Source organism: Triturus cristatus, chromosome 9, assembly GCF_964204655.1.
Source record: "Triturus cristatus chromosome 9, aTriCri1.1, whole genome shotgun sequence".
In the NCBI taxonomy this organism is placed as follows: domain Eukaryota; kingdom Metazoa; phylum Chordata; class Amphibia; order Caudata; family Salamandridae; genus Triturus; species Triturus cristatus.
The window spans coordinates 199,588,904-199,607,482 of record NC_140592.1 but is presented as its reverse complement, the minus strand read 5'-3'; positions in this window follow the sequence as shown (position 1 = coordinate 199,607,482).

The following is an 18,579-nucleotide window of genomic DNA, read 5'->3' as shown; positions in this document are numbered from 1 at the left end:
AAAAAAAAAAGGAGTTCAGTATCAAGAAGCTATTAACATAAGAAATGTATGCTGCCATGAAACAACGCCAGAGCAGACAAATCCGTTCTTTGATTTTGTCCCATTAATATTTTCATATGAGGTTGGCAATTTATGTTTGCTTTGCACGCTAATGGAGGGATACAAACTGGTGAATGCAGAGAAGCAGCAAGAGAAGCGAAGTCAAAGGGAGGCAGATTGCAGATGGAAACTGAAAGGCACCTTGGCATGAAAAGAATGTGCGTGACTTTTATTGTTAGCCATGCACAAGGCAGCCTTCACATTCCCTGAACCCTGCATTGTGATTTTGACAACACGTGTTCCACCATGGGACCACCTTTGTTGCTGCCATCCAACCTGCTCCTCCAGTGGCCACACTGAAAGAAGAATGAAGAGCTCCCTGAGGTCCGGGACTTTAGATAGGGTCCAAAGTACAAGAAATGTGGTGGGTTTCCAGAGGCTTAACACACAAAGTAGGGGCAGTGTTCAGGGCATTTGGAAGAGCATCACTTGAACAGGATCAATGATCAGGACACTACGCTTCTATATTGAACTGAAACTCTTTTGCATACCTTAAACATATTCATATTCAGATTGATACCGGAAGTAAAAGTTTTATTTTCAATTGGAGTCAGAATGAAGCTCAATCTCATTCTATCCACTTGTTCTGTTACCTACACAGGCAGTGGTAATATTTCAAAAATCAAGACCAGGATTCACCTGGGTTCTCTCTCTCGATAGTCTTCATTCTACTCTAAGTGCTGTGACGTATTGATGTTGGAGTCACTGAGATAAGGGTGTTCAGGCAGAGATTGATGGCCCCATAGCATTTGTTCCCAATTGTTAGACCTGTCAGTTTTGAGGTTGTCTTACGCCCAACATTTTGGCTACACCCCTCCTATTTTTGCTGATCTTGTTTTTGCTGCCCATAGGACTCTGCACACTTTACCATTGCTAACCAGTGCTAAGACGCTTCTGCTCTTGCCTCAAAACATGATTGAATTGGCTTGCAGCCACTTGCATATTACATTTACTTGTAAGTCCCCAGTAGAGTGGTACCACTTGTACCCAGGGTCTGCAAAATAAAGGCTACTAGTGGGCCTCCAACACTGATTGTGCCCCTCACTTGAGTAGCTCTCCCAAACATTTCTCAGGGCTGCCATTGCAGCCTGTGAGTGTACTTTTAAACTGACATTTTGACCTTGCAAAATAAACCTTTTGCCAGGGCCAAGCCTTCATTTTTATTACATTTACATTACACCTAGGGTAGGCCCTGGACAGCCCAGAGTGCAAAGTGCAGTGTATTTAAAAGTTCACTACTGCAAGTTCATCCTCTCTCATAAGATGACATTGGGGTTACCTTAGTACATTTAATAAGCTGTAACTTCTAAAGGGGAGCAGAAAGACAGTCAGGTTTGATGTCTAAATACATGTAATTAAAAGCCCTCTTTAATGCTGAAGTCAGACTTTTAATCAGGATTCTGAAAATGCAACTTTTAGAAAGATGGCATTTTCTTCTACCAATCATTTGGTGTCTGCTGCCTGTATCCTGATTCACATGACTAGGTGTAGTTGGCAGTTGGTCTTTGTGTATTGCTCCAAGACAATGAGACAAACAAAAGCTGGGAGTTGGCAGGATGGGCCACTCTGAGATAACAAGCAGGAGGAGCTGTCATTTACCACACCTTTACATCACAAAGGCCCTGGGTAAGTACTATCGCAAATTACTTTGACCCTACTCTATTGAGGCGGGGAGGCAAGACAATTCCAAGCATCTCAGGGGGGTGGAATCCTCTGTAATGTTCTCTAACTTCAAAATGGCCACCAGATATAAATAATGGACCTCAAACATCAACTCTTCAAATATTTCTGGACTGGTGGACTCTACCAGGAAGAAGGACTGCTGTGTTGCTGAAAGAACTACCACTCTGTTGGGCTGCTGCTCTGAAGGACTGCTGCCCTGCTGTGTTGGTCTGCTGCCTTCTCTCCTGCCTAGGCGAGAAAGATTGGACCTGCAACTCAGAATCCCAGACCTCAGATTGACTTAAAAGACTAGTTGGCTGGTCTCCTGATCAGTAGCCTCAGGGACATAACTGCCACCCAAAACCCTTGAACTCAGCACCTGAACTCTACAATATGTGAGTTTTAACCTGCCAAGTGTTGCTACCCCATTTCTGGACCCTTGGAAGTTGGCCCGAATGTGCTCTGCCAGCCCATCTATCGTCCCAGCAAAACATACACATCTCCTCTCCTGTGGGGCACAACTCCAAGAGGAACCTATGCATCGCCTTTGTTGCACAGACTTTCCCAGTACCAGGACTTCACATCGCCCTTACAGCCAACAGCCATAATCAGAACAGCTGCTGTGCAGCAATTCCCGGATGCAGGCCCTCGCATTATAAGCCTCTTGTTAACAGAAGCCTCGACAATGACACAGGACTCTGCATCACAAGTGCAACAAATTCTTTGGAACCAGCTGGTGCACGAGGCATCCTCAACACAGGACTTCGCTTTGCAAAGCCCATCATTGATGTTTCCTTGGTGATGATGCAGGGCCTCACATCGCAGCTTTGCAGCCCCTCAGAACAGATGCTTCGTAATGAATCTCTGGCCCAGACCTTGCACCGCTTTAGATGCTCGATGCATCCTTAACACCAGACATGGCAACCCTTCACAACCAGGCTCAACGTATGTGTTCATCGGGCCTAAGTTGATAGCCTGCTCACACTCAATTATAGTCAGCCTGAACTTTTTATTCTGTCCCTGTCTAGCGTGACCAAATATCCACACTTGCCTTTTTGTGCCTTTTTGGTGCTACATTCACAGAAATCTATAAAATTGTGTATCTCCAGTTCCACTGAGTATATTTTTGTGCTTGATTTGGGCTTGTTTTATTTATTAAAATGAACTCTATTTCTTAAATCGGTGTGGGATTTTTCTTGTTTTGTGTTTCACTTTATTACTGTTTGAAGTGCTGCATATATACATTACACATTACCTCTAAGTTAAGCTTGACTTCTCTATGCCAAGCTACCAGAGGGTTGAGCACAGGTTAACTTGGGGTTTGCTGTGACTTCACCCAGACAAGGATTGTGGTTGCTGCTTGATTATGGTTTTACCCTTCTCAATTACTAACCCAATTTCTTACTCCTATGTTGAATCTATGTCAGCTCAGTATGGCACCTATCTCTTCAATGCCTTGTTTTCATCAATTACAATGATGTTGAATCAAGTGGATGGAGCTATCCTCACTTTTATTGACATTAAATTCTTTCAGAGCAGCATCTCAAGCTTCATGAGCTATCACAAGAATGGAGCCTATGATAGTAAATGTGAAAGTGAAGCATCAGCTGGAGGCTTTGTGGTAAACACAGGTGGAAGTGGCTTTGGAGATTGCTCTCTGAATAGGAGACCACCAGGATATGCTTACTGTGATCCATTTCAGACAGTTAGACAATTCGGTCGCACATGTGCAGGGTCATCATTTCCCACATCTCATGTCCATAACATATTTCTAGAAACCTGGCAGAACAGTCAGATTGTCAGTATTTTTTAACCGACTTTCATAGAGCATAAAATAGTGACTTTCATCACCTTGGTAAAGTTTCAAGTGCGACAAAGCTGGTTTAGGCACGAAGTGCAATGACCATGGCATAAAAGCTGCTGTTTGCCTTTGTCCCTTTCCTCCTGATTTCATTGCTGCTGGCACAAATTCTTTAAAGAGGGAGCAATGGAGCTGTGACTTATTATCATTGGCTAGCAGATAGGAGTGAGCAACATTATCTCGGTTGGTGTAGATTTAAAAAAAATCGCCCAGCCCTAAACCTGTGCCCAAAAGTGATTTAGGGTAAAACTAGAAACATCTCTCCACATTTCTTTTCCAGACAGATTGGATCACTTGTAGCAAACAGCAGGCATTCTTCTTTCTCTCCTCTGTTCTTTCATCTCCCCCACCCAAGTTAGATTATAGCAATTTTAAAGAAACAATCTCCTCTCTGATTAGTGAAAGTCTACAAGCACAACCAGCTAACGTACCACCTCATTCTTCCCCTAACCGTTATTACACTGTTATAAAGTTTCTATCTATTCAATGCACATTAATGTAAAATTAACCCCTATTGACAAGGGCTGCAGTCTCCAAAATAGCAGAGCTTAGTCTGTCTATTCTTACCAAAGGCAGCTTACACTGCCCTCAAGAGTATGAAAGAAAATCCCAGTCCTGGATACATGTGCTCATGGATATAAGGGCTCCTCTGTGTCTGTAATGTCCGTGCCTCTCAAAGAAGTGTAAGAGTTCCCGACTAAGCTATACTTTCAGCAAGATCTTTGGCCAGCAAAAGCTTTGAGATTTTTATGTTGGCCACCTCTCCCTAGAGACAATGAAGAATTGAAAACATCTGCTACCTTTGATCCACAGGTAGTGTTAAAAAAATGAAGCCACTTGTAACTACCTCAAAGTAGAAGACAATAATGCAGGTTATGAGGTGAATGACTAAGTGCAGCTGAACAATACAGACTCCTAGAGGATCATGTACTGGATCACTACTATTTGTGGAATGGCACAATCTACTAGATTTAAAAAGTGCTTGTATTACTTCAACTGTGTCACCAAGTAAAGCTGGCATGGATGATGTTGCAGGCCAACATGGTATAGTTTACTCCTCATGACAACCTTGCCGTGCCACTGAGGAATTCATGTTTGAAAGTCCTGCCCAGTTGACAAAGAAACCATTAGTGAGGAGACCACAGCCACATCTTGCTGTACTAGACTCATCAGAATGGCAAAATCATTTGCAAGGATGGCTCACACTGATATGGCCATGTGATTTGGTGTACCTTGATGCACATTTGCAGATAAAATGTATCAAAGTGAAAAATGTAGAAAATAACAAGAGCAAGAGTGTTTGCATATTTTCTGGCCAAATAAAACACAATTGAATTGAAAATTGAGAATGCCAAACAAAGGAATAGGAAACCATAAGAAAGGCTGATCTGCACGTAAGTCCCATAGTTCAAATTGTGCTTCAGTATTTGGAAGGTCACAGACACATTCTCATCGTGCTTGCAATGGCACTAATTGCAGGTACTTGCCAGGCAAAGAATCATAAACACGAGACAGCTCACACACTAAATTATTTATTAAGCACCACTCCCCCCTTACATTCTTCAGCACCTAAGCAGTTTGTCAGGCTTCTCAGTAATGTCAGGTCTCTGCCAAAACACTTGATGGACCTCTGTGACCTGTTCTCTTCCTTGTGAAAATTCCCTCAATGCGGAGGTTGCTCTGTTCATCTTTGATCTAGCATCACTTGACCTGCACCAAAACGTCGAGGGGCCCACACATGCTGCAGGGCATGCACGTGAACTTATATTTACAAATTCAGCACTTCTGACCTGTAAACTGCTTCAGTCTTCACTCTGGACGGACCAACTTCTTATCCGTTTCCAGAATCCCATTGCAAAAGTGAGTAAAACCATCACTAAAATCCATAAAAATGTTTCAAGGCAGTGGCAATAGGTCATTCCATGACAAGGTGATGGTCTGACACCATCTCCGCTCCTCTTATCAATCTGACATCCTGCAGGGACTTCCAGAACTTCTTGGCAATTTAGACATGGTCGATCTGATTCACTGTTTAATGGTCTGGTGACACCCACATTGCCTTGTGTATTCTTTTGTACAAATGCACAAGCACCAACTACCTCAGCTACTACTGTGAGCCCTTCACCATTCTTATTCATGTCACCAAGGCCATGGTTGTCAGGCTTCTCAGTAATGTCAGGTGTCTGCCAAAACACTTGATGGACCTCTGTGACCTGTTCTCTTCCTTGTGAAAATTCCCTCAATGCGGAGGTTGCTCTGTTCATCTTTGATCTAGCATCACTTGACCTGCACCAAAACGTCGAGGGGCCCACACATGCTGCAGGGCATGCACGTGAACTTATATTTACAAATTCAGCACTTCTGACCTGTAAACTGCCTCAGTCTTCACTCTGGACGGACCAACTTCTTATCCGTTTCCAGAATCCCATTGCAAAAGTGAGTAAAACCATCTCTAAAATCCATAAAAATGTTTCAAGGCAGTGGCAATAGGTCATTCCATGACAAGGTGATGGTCTGACACCATCTCCGCTCCTCTTATCAATCTGACATCCTGCAGGGACTTCCAGAACTTCTTGGCAATTTAGACATGGTCGATCTGATTCACTGTTTAATGGTCTGGTGACACCCACATTGCCTTGTGTATTCTTTTGTACAAATGCACAAGCACCAACTACCTCAGCTACTACTGTGAGCCCTTCACCATTCTTATTCATGTCACCAAGGCCATGGTTGCCCATGACTTCTTTGAAATCAATATTGTTGCTTCCAATCTTGGCATTGCAGTCCCCCATAAGTATGGTGATGTCTCTCTTGAGTCATTTTTCCAGGATGTACTAGAGTTTGTTGTAGAACTGTTCTTTTTCCTCTACTTTGCTGTCATTTTTAGGTGCATAGAAATTCATGTTGAACTTCTTTTTCTTTGTGCTGAACATACCTGATGACTCTGGAACCATGAGTTTCCTATCCAATCAGAGCTTTGTTGGCTGCTGCCGTTAGTATCAGTGCTATTCCTCAAGTGTGTGGGGCGTTCACTTTCTTGTGTTCAGAATACATCAGCATTATTCCCTACAGACAGTCTTTTCTATCAAGACTATGTCCATCTAGTCAGTGTCGTTACAAACGTTGAGAGGGCCCCCCCTGCAAGGTACACAGTGGGGCCCCCCTCCGGATTTAATCCGGAGTTCTCAGGCCCAAGTACTGTGCTGAGGGGGACCCCCGGAGGCTCAGGGTCCCCCACACCGCGGGGGCTGCTTGGCCTGTGTTATGCCCCTGCATCTAGTCTCACTGATGTAAAGGAGGGCACAGTTGTATTTTTCCATCCTGCTGCCATTTGGAATGTTGTGCCTGCCTCGTACATGGTTCTCATGTTTTATGTCCCGATGGGGATGGTCTTGGTCGAAAGCTGGTGAATTGTGGATTGGCTTTGTGGCTTCCAGAGATTTCTGGCTTTCACCACAAGGCATCATAGCTCTCCGTAAAGGAGATTCCATTCTCCCCAATTCTGGGATGTCTTTTGGTTCTTCTGGCTGCTAGGATTATTTACAAGGAGGGGTAGCTAGCCTAATGCATAACCATCCTCCTTTCACAGCTGCACTTGGGACCAGCCATGTTGATGTAAGGATACATTATGAAAATATATTACTTTTAAGAATTTAAGTCACTGCTAGTTGGATTGTACTGTTAATTTGTAAAAAAAAAAATCAACATTTAGGTTAGTAAACCATCAAATGCCTTTAACTTAATTATTCTTGGGGATCATTTGAAACAAAAGTAAAGCCACTTTAATTAGTCAGCGAGCCTAACGCCAGCTCACCTTCTGGTTGCCAAGTTGACTAATGGACTCACTGCTAAGAACTCAGGGGCTCGTTACGATGGCGGGCAGATTTGATCCGCCTGCCACCATAGGAGTGATTGGGTCCGGCAGCTATGCGTGCGGCGGTCCCGTCTATTCAATTATGATGCGACCGCCACCGCTGTGGTCGGATTCCGCACCCTTAACATTGCAGCGGTGGCTGCTGACAGACATGCTGAAAGGAGCATGTTGTGCATTTCACTGCACTACGTGGCAGGCACTACACTGTCTCTGCCACTTGGTGCAGCGAAATGTCCCAGTGCACCCACACCTCCCCCAACACAAGGGGGGCCCGCAACGGGCCCCAGGAGACATTCTCCTCCAGCCTTTCAATGGCGGATTAACCACCACGGAAATGCTGGCTACCGCCGGCATCATAAATGTGTTGGCGGAGCATGCTAGGCTCCCCCACCATTGTGAGCATGCTGACCGCTCCGCTGGGCAATTGTGACGATTGCTACTGGCGGAAAAGTGGCGGCCGGACTTTCCCTCTGACGCGGTACCTACCGCCATCATAATGTGGTGGGGGTAACTCTCATGCCGATGGCGGAAAGATCGCCACCGCCGGGCCGGCGGTGGCAGTCCTTCTGCCATCATAATGAGCCCCCAAGTTCTACTGTATGTTAATAGGATCAAATCCCAGTGAGTCCATTGAACCTTTTGTCACTCTGAGGTTGATAATAAAAGTATTGTTGAGCTGGTAATAAATAAATGCACATTATGGGGCCGATTCCGATCCTGGAAAAAATTTCCCCGTACGAATCGTATCCGGATATTTTTCCGTCCGAATCGTACAAGTACCGTACAAACTGGCAAGTACGATTCACATGGGAAAAAATACATACGAATCGCATTGGGAAAATTCCCCCACACGTCCTCGGGTCGGAAAAAGTGTCCGACACGTCCCCGGACGAATTTACGTATGAATCGGAAAACTGAAGTCCGAGCGCGCAAGTACGATCCATCCCGTCCGTCCGATTGTACAACCGGATGGAAAAAACACTGCACGGAGCGAACTTCAATAGCAACCATGGAGACATGTGCCCGCATATGCGCCGTCCCCCCCAGCCCCCTGTATGTACGCGCCATCCCCCCAGCCACCCGTATGTACGGTGTAGACCCCCACCCCACCCCCGTATGTACGGTGTGTACCCCCACCCCACCCCCGTATGTATGGTGCGTACCCCCACCCCACCCGTGTATGTACGGTGCGGACCCCCACCCCACCCCCCGTATGTATGGTGCGGACCCCCAGCGCGTAGCGCTGGTGGTCCACACCGTACATATGGTGGGGTGGGGTGGGGGTCCGCACCGTACATACGGGGGTGGGGTGGGGGTACGCACCGTACATACGGGGGTGGGGTGGGGTTCCGCACCGTACATACGGGGGTGGGGTGGGGGTCCGCGCTGTACATACACGGGTGGGGTGTTGGTACGCACCGTACATACATGGGTGGGGGTCCACACCGTGCATACAGGGGTGGGGTGGGGGTCCGCACCATACATACGGGGGGCTGGGGGGCGTTCGGCGCGTACATACAGAGGGCTGGGGGTGTTCAGCGTGTACATACGGGGGGCTGGGGGTGTTCGGCACGTACATACGGGGGGGCTGGGGGGTGTTCGGCGCATACATACGAGGGGCTGGGGGGGGTACGGCGCATACCGGGCCCCCAATTCCGCTCGCATCACGGCATACTTCGCTTTTCCGGCACTTTTTGGGTGCCGTAAAAATATTGCCGTCCGGATTGCTGTCGGTTCGAATCGTACTTCCTGGTTCGTGAAACGCAGCCTGAATGCGTCCCGACGTCACGTCGGCGCTGTCCCAGATCACATTGGTATGTATTTTTTCGTCGGCCGGTGTTTTTTACGATTCGTACGGAAATGGTGTTTCCGTGCGAATCGTACTTGCATGTTTGTAATGTTTTTTTCCCGGGTACGAGTCGGACGGAGAAAACGCTCCGACCGACGGTTCGTACCCGGTTGTTCCAGGATCGGAATCGGCCCCTATGTGTTACTAGGACCATGCGGCCTATTTATCGAGTGAATGTGACAAATACAGGGCTAGATTTATTAAAAGGTCATGCAGTGCAATTCAGCAAGACATCTTGGTGCACTGCATGTCAGGGAGAGGGCATGAATTTGCCTTAATTTCTAATATATGGAACATTTCTGCTTTCACTCTGCACTGTGCAGCTTAGCGCCAATGCAGGCACCCTTGTGCCATGGTACAAGCGTACCTGTGTTACAATCTTCTAAGACATTTTCCTCTTTGTAAGTGCACTGCAGAACGTAGCATACTTACTAAGATGAAGATATTTCTTCATGTTATGCCTCCCATGGGAATGGGTACCATTTTGATGCATTCCCCGGTTTACTAGTCTGAATAAATTTGGGAACTTGCATAACAGATGGGTGTATACGTGGGAACCCCCATTCTGCACCGACTTGTGCTACCTAGCATTACTTCATATTTACTATGCCAGGCAGAGACACACAAGGTAAATCTAATTCAAGGGCTTGTGTTGCACATGTGACTCCTTGTGGGATGCAAGAACAATGCAAGGCCTTGTCAAATCTTGTCCACAGTTCTCTGATGAATTGTACCTACCTAATCATGTGATCTTTCTTGGGCACCAAGACTTTTTACTAACCTTTGAACTAGAAGCCTTAATGGCAAGAGGTATTAAACTAAGGATACCCACATTTAAACTCTTTGTTTGGGCATGTTAAGGTGAAGAGGACTAGCAAAAACTAGATAACCCGCAAGACGTCAAAAACATTAAAACCCAGCCACATGAAGCTGAGGTTTTGAACATTACATTACCATAGCCCTTAAGGTTGTCTACCTACGACCTTATGTAACACCCTTTTTTGCACAGGGTAACGTGGTGGGCACTTTTACCAGGGTGCATTTTAACAACCTCTTTTACCATTGTCGTTGTCTACAGCATATAAATCCACTCAAGTCAAAACACTATCCGCACAACAGAGAGGTAGGAATGTATGTTGTGGTTCAATTATTTAGTGTATGTGGCATGTGCACTGTGTGAAAAGACTGCCCTCACTCACAAATTGTAATATGCTTCATCATCGGGCTTGTTAACTGACACTTCTGCGCAGACCAACGCCTGGGGTGGAGCAAAAGGGAGGGGAAAGCAATACAAAAATCAAATAGCAGGATCACCAAAGAATGTGCAGTTTGTGAATGTTAAAACTAGCTCGGGTGTATCCGTGGTTCAACTTTATTTCTGGATCACCGGCCAGGATTGAAAACGTGAAGGATGGTGGTGAAAGAAGAGGGTTAGGACAAGTTCACCCATCCTTTCTGCAAATCTGTTGACATGTTTCAACCGATATACCTTTGTCCTCAGTATTGAGTCAATATGGTATTCATCAGGAACATCTGGATCCCCTTTAAAAACCCCTCCAGTTCTATTCTGGATATGTAGGCTGTATTGGGGATTTCCCTATTCGCACTCCTGAAGGATCTCAAAAAAAAAAAATTACCTTAATCATTTGATTAATCATCCCAAGATCATGCAACCCCTTACATTGGTACATGATTGCAGCTGGCACCCCACAGTCTCATTACCATAAGGGTGGGAGTTAATTAATCCCTGAATCCCACTTACGATCTCTCCGATCACAATGAACAGAAAGTATGGTAGGCATGTATTGCCCATGCATCAATTAAAAGTTGAAGCAAAGGTAAAAGACCTCCTCACATAGTACAGCTATCCCAAATGTATTGTAGAATGGTTAGGTTATTGCAACCCCCCTGTCACTTACCGAGTAAGTGTGCTCGAAATGGCATGGGGGTAGGAGTGACTCCCTATAGTCACACACAGTATAGAAATAGAAATGTTAGTATGCAGTCGTCTTTCCCATTTAAAATTGTTTCTCTTTTTACTGGGCCTGTTTGCATGTTCCATAAAACCCTCGGCACAAACCTTAGGGAGACCGATATGAAATGGGCAGCACCCACCCTCACTGGTGCTCTTAACTCCTAATAGAGATACTGTTCTCTGTAGTATCACTACGTGTAAGTGATTTACACCCCTGTCTGCTCAGGTGGGTTTTTATGTGGTAAATTACCCCCACGTCTTTGGTTCTAAACTCTGCAGGATTAAAACTATCAAGGGGACCGAGCATAAAAGTCATCCCGTCATTCCTGATTTGACTGCCCCCACTCAGTCATGGAATATTTCATTATGTTTGGATCCCTCTCAAAAAGCAACTATCAACACCAATGTTAAGTCAAAACCCCACCTCTCCAAAATCCTTACTTCTTCAAGGTGAGACCACTGCCCGGCTTTGCTCTACTCACGCCGTGTAGCTAGCGGTCACACCCGATGGCACTTATGTTATACAGGGATTGTTTCGGTCACATGGGGTAGCGTAACCACGTGATCAGAGTGTCCTGACGTATGCACACTCCTGCCTCCTTGTCTCAGGAGGTCTGTGCCCTCTTAGAATGGTGCGCATTGTGTCACGACTTCCAATCATCCATATCTCAATACAATCTGAAGGGAATTTTATTAGAAGAACTGTTACCTGTTGGTTTCCAAGCGCTGCACTGTTTTTAACAATTGTCAACCCCAGCCAATCGTGTCTTTGCCCAAGTTTTATTTCTCAGACTACTGGGTCATCTACATAGCGCCATCTTGGACTGGTGCACATGTTGTATATCACCATACCTCTACTCCCTCCTCAGACTATTGGAGTGGGGTTACAACATGGTTTCAAAAGGTGTTTACACATAATGCTATAATCAACTACCTAGCCAGGTATCACACATATGTATGTGGAATTAATGATAATACAGAATACCCCAGTTGTTAATCACTTTCATGAAGGCGATAGGTAAATAGTCTTCTTTAGAAACCGCCCACATGATGTGCCCTGAGGTGTAGTGTATCCATCAGCCAGACATATGAAGTCATACGCATGAAATGTATCCATTCAGGGAAAATTATGTCCCCTGTCCAGCGAATCCCACGGGATGTCGTCATTAAGGCCAATCTCAGACTACGAAGTCTATACACCCACTTCTGTTCCCTCAGGAGAAGCAGTTTTTTAATGTCTCCTGTAGAGTTATAAACATTTGATTTATCCAACTACATCTAGAAGAGGTCATCCGTGAATGGTGTTTTTCCAGGTCATGTGTGGTAAACTGTGTTTGTTTTTTGGCATTGTATGTTGCTTCTATGCTCCATGATGCGTATCTTCACTTTGAGCATCATCATATCTATATAACGTTTTTTGCATGGGAATTCATTCAAGTATATGACGTTTTCTGAGTTGCAATTTGTGTGTATTTTTTACACCCATAAGTAGGTCAGACCCATGTCTATGCTCTTTGAGTCTCTGGTAAAATTGCACACATCAAACAAACCAGACCTAAAGGCAGATTTACAAGCCCCTTGCGCTGCCAGTGGGTCACTTTTTGTGTCTCACAGGCAACGCATTTCTCTGCCCCATATTTACAAGGACAGTAAAAGCCACCCTGTGTGTCTTTTCCTGTCCGTGTAAATACGGCCCCTTTACACGCAGCACTTTGTGTGAAACCCATGGAACTAGACACATTTCCAGATTTACAAAAAATCATAAATCTGAAAATGCATCTGAATGCTCCGCCTCCCCTAGGCACAACAAAGAGACCTCTCACTCACACACACATTCACATAAGCAAACAGACAGAGGCTTTCTCTAATCCACTTCCCTCCACCCACTGCTTACCTCTCTTGCATCAGTGGCTCACGGCTGCAGTGTGTATCTCCCATGGGCTGCGGTTGCTGACAGGAGGGTGGGAGTGTGGGCCAACCTATCCACATGTTTCTTGGCCATTCTGACTCGAGGTGTTGACAGGAAGTGGGGTATGTGGAAGAGGTAAAGAAAGAGAATGTGCAGGGAGATAGAGAGAGGCAGGGAGGAGGTGAGGGGGCTAGGAGGAAAGGACAGGGTTTAAGGGTATATGACAGACACCTGAGGGGTGCTCACAAGGACTAGAGAGGATATTATGGGGGCAGGAGGGACATCACATCAGTGTAGGGAGAGAGATCATAGGGCCTGAAGGATATTTTAACGGGGTATTCATTTTCACATCTGAGGCAGATTGTAGCAGGATAGTAAACAGTAGCGTTGACAGTGAAGCAGGGAAATACACAGTCTTCTGTCCCAGTACAATATTGCCTTTTATTCTAATTCTCTGAGATTATCTATTGGAATTGCTACTTAGTGAGAGTAGGGGTGGGTCCTAATTGGCCAGTTTCAGATAGAGTCAGGCTCAAAGCAATAAGCTTGCTTGCCATAAGCACAGGAACAATCTCTGCATTTGGTAGATCCTGCTTGCACTCATCTCTGCCTCACATATACACACTAAGCATGCAAGAAATAGGGTTCACTGAAACATTGATGTAAAAAATATTGAAAAAATATATAGAATGCAAAAATATCGACTCCCCATACTTAAAAAGATAAGTACAAAAAAATTGAATCAATTGAATCAAAAATATTGAAGTAAAAAATATAGATGTAAAAATTATCCATTTAAAAATGTAAAAATGTAAATAAAATAAAAAAATATATATTAAATATTAAAATTATATTTAACAAAATAAATTACATTTTATATACATTTTAACTAAATATAAAAAATAAACTTAATTTAAAAAATATATAAACACACAAACATTATAATTTATACATATACATATATTTCCTTTAAAATAATTTATTAACTATTATCTTTGTTTAATTTCTATATTTAAAGTTATAGAAAAATAAAATATATACATATATCAATAATTTAAAATAAAAAAACATAATATAATTAATTAAACATTAAACTATTCCAACAAAATTAAAACGTACATTTCGCAAAACAATAAATACAACACTAGTGAAAATATTAGCTAGCGAAATAATCAAATTTACTATCCCAACTCCAGTGAGCGCAACAGTAGGGAAAGTGTTGGATAGCTAAGGGGTAAACATTACTATTCCCACTCCAAAGAGTGCAGCAGTAGGGAAAATGTTGGATAGCGGAGGGGTAAAATTACTATTTCCACTCCAGTGAGTGCAACAGTAGGGTAAGTGCTGGATAGCGGAGGGGTAAAAAACTACTATTCCCACTCCAGTAAATGCAACAGTAGGGAAAGTTCTGCATAGCGAGTGGGTAAAAATGACTATTCCCACTCAAGTGAGTGCAACAGTAGGGAAAGTTTTGGATAGGGGAGGGTTAAAAATTACTATTCCCACTCCAATGAGTGCAACAGTAGTGAAAGTGCTGGATAGCGGAGGGGTAAAAATTATTATTCCCATTCCAATGAGTACAACAGTAGAGAAAATACTGGATAGCGGAGGGGTAAAAATTTAAATTCCCATCCCAGTGAGTGCAACAGTGGGGAATGTGTTGGATAGCAAAGAAACAAAAATTACTAATAACATTTAAACAATTGAAAAAAATTACCTTAAAAATAAATAAACAATATTTTAGAAATATACGATTAAATATATTAAACATATAAAAGACACATATTATACTGTTAATTACATACATCAAAAAGGCACAAATATTAAATAAAATAAATTAATAAATACATTTATAAACAATATTTATTTCAGTCTCAGGAACAGAAGCCCCCACCTGCCCTGAAGATTGTAACAAATTTCAGACCTTCTTCCTATATAAATTGAAGGATCTTCTGACAGAGATCTATCTCACGCCTATGGTTCACTGTTCCCTTGTACCGGCCACCCTGCCACACACATATGATAACCCTCTCACCATCTTCCCAATGCTTAATCATGACTCCCTGACCCTCCTAATGGGCCGGGTTAAGTCAGGGTCACCTGCGGACCCCTGCCCACCGAGGGTATTCAGTATGGCATTACCAGTGGTAGAGAGCGAGGTCATCACGCTACTTAATCGTTCCCTTGAATTTGGCCATGATGCTACTGACTTTAAGGAATCACAAGTCATTCCTCTCCTGAAAAAACCAGGGGCAGACATGAAGAACCTTAAAAACTTGAGGTCAATCTCCCAGCTCCCTTTCCTGGCAAACGTACTGGAACAGCACGTGCAGAAATCCCTGTCACACCACATAGAAGTAAATTAACTTCTGCAAACTAATCAGGCAGGTTTTAGGGCCCATCACAGCACGGAAATGGTAATGCTGGCAGTAATGGACAAACTCAGGCTCAGGGACGATAACAAAAAAACAAGTGCCCTGGTTCCGCTACACCTATCCGTGGCATTCGATACGTTCAACCATGACCGACTTTTGTCGTGGATCTCGGAGTTATGCATCCAGGAAACAGCCCTTAAATGGCTGACGTCCTTCCTAACCAACCGTTCACAGAGAATACAGCTGGCCGACCAGGTGTCTGAAGCCGGCAAACTCACCTGCGGGGTTCCACAGGGCTCGGCATTGTCCCCCCTCCTATTCAATGCCTACCTCCAGCCCTTGGTGGCCGCTCTAATGAACATGGAGTGCCAGTTTTATAACTATGCGGACGATACCCAAATCATCACCCAGATAGACAACTCCCCTCCTGCCCACACACAACTGCAGAACATTTTAAAATACACTGTCAACTGGATGACGGCCAATTCCCTCAAAATCAACCCCGATAAGACCGAGGTACTGGCCATCACCGCATACACTAATCTCTGGAGCAACCTCTTCTGGCCACAAGAGTTGGGCATAAAGCCTGTATCCGCCCAGGCCGTAAAAAGCCTGGGCATCAAAATCGATGCCAAGCTCGCCATGACCAATCAGGTATCGGCTGTAGTAGGAACATGTGTTGGTCTGCTAAGACAGCTATGGAAACTAGCGCCCCTTCTCTCCTTCGCAACACTTAGAATGGCTGTATCGGCCATGATAGTGTCACAACTGGACTACGGAAACTCTCTGTACATTGGCCTTCCAGAAAAATTGCTTGCTATATTACAAGTGATTATGAATGATGCCGCCAGACTGATCTTTAGACTTCCGAGGAGGGCCCACGCCACCCCCCTTCTACGCCAGCTTCACTGGCTTCCGGTCAGGCAGAGAACTAAGTTTAAGGGCCTCTGTATAGTGTACAAAGCCATATAGCCAGGCCCCATCCTACATCAAAGGTCGTCTGGTAAGCTACACACCCAGCAGATCACTCCATTCCTCGGAGGCAGGCCTGCTTGCCTGTTCCCGCTTCAACATGGCCTCCAAAGGAGGTAGAGCCTTCTCAACTTCTATTACTCAACTGTGGAACAAGCTGCCGGAGAATCTGCGTAAGGAACATGCCCTCCTCCCTTTTATGAAGAAGTTAAAAACACTCCTTTTTGTTGAATCCTGGGGCACAACTTAATCAATCATTTCCTTGCCATGCGCTAGGGTAGGGCTCTCTCTCTCACAGCACTTAGAGACCTGATGGTGATTATGCGCTTTACAAGCTACAATTACAATTAAAATTACAATAAACACCACAACACACACGTAAAATGAATTACACAATTACCATAATTAATTTCTAATTAACAACTAATTAATAATTCATCAATAACAAATTAATTACTTCCCACCATTTACACCTATAAACACCACAACACACACCTACAATTATTTACACAATTAACATAATTAATTACTAATGAATTAATTTAAATTAGTTAACTAATTAATAATTCATCAATAAAAAAAATTACTTACCACCATTTACACCTATAAACACCACAACACACTCCTAGAATTATTTACACAATTACCATCATTAATTAATTAATAACTAATTATGAAATTATTAATAATACATTAATTTACACATGTAACACTATAACATCACAACTAAACAAATATTAATAATTAGAAATGTTATATAAACAAATTACTTCCCACCAGTTTCCCCTATAAACCCACTACCCGCTACGAAACAAATAATGCTAATTTCAAATATAAAAAATGAATAACTACTAAAAATAATCAATACATTTTATATAATTAAATTACTTCCCACCTTATTCCCCTATAAACCCACAACCCACTACAGAACTAAAAACGTAAAATTCAAATACAAAAAATAATAATAACTACTAAAATGTTAACACATATGATAAAAATACAGACAATACTTATACAAAAAAACAAGCATCACGCAAATATAAAATATATACTAAAATACGTAACCTTAATAAAAAATCGATATTTTTAACAACTATATTTTTGCAAACAATATTAAACACTTCAATTTTTTTTAAATTGATATTACTTACCTCAGATAGATATTCTTGACCATGAGAATTTGTCTGTCGATATTCTTGACCTACGATGTTTTTGGCACTGCTACCTTTCTCCTCCATCGAGTTCCCTTCTTTCCCACCCTTATCCTTCTTCCCAATATGCACACGTGTGCTCTAGTAATCTCCAACATCACCATCAAGTTACAAAAACCTGCATTATCCAAACAAAGTCAAGAATAAAAGAATGGTTGAATAGGTTTGTTTTCAGTTTATTATTGAAAGTCAAGTGACTGAGCTGGAGAAAGAGGAAGACATATCTAGGCTCTGTATATGACACACAAAAAAGGATTGATTAAGAGTCTGGGACTGATTCACCTTTGGGATGCCAGAGTGGAACAGAGATTAGCTTCTGGAGAGCCTGAAGCTTCTGATACAGGAAAGTTTGTCTGAGACATAGGAGGGCTGATGGAGAAAAAATGCTTTGGCCGAATTCAGAACTCATTCAGGCACAAAATTCCATGGGGTAGATTTACAGGCCTCTTGCGCTGCCAGTGCATCACTGTTTGTGACGCATCGGCAGCGCATTTTTCTGACCCATATTTACATGGACAGGAAAAGCCACACTGCGTGGCTTTTCCTGTCCTTGTAAATATGGCCTCTTTACACGCAGCACTTTGCGTGAAAGAGGTGTTACATGGGTGTTGCTGTGGGTGTTCCCACGCAACACCCATGAAACCAGACACATTTCCAGATTTACAAGAAATCGTAAATCTGGAAATGCGTCAGAATGCTATGCCTCCCAGGGGAGGCGTAGGGAGGCGCAATGAGGAGAAATATATTAAATTCTCCTTGTTTATTTTCCTCTTTCTATTGGTGCTGCATTCC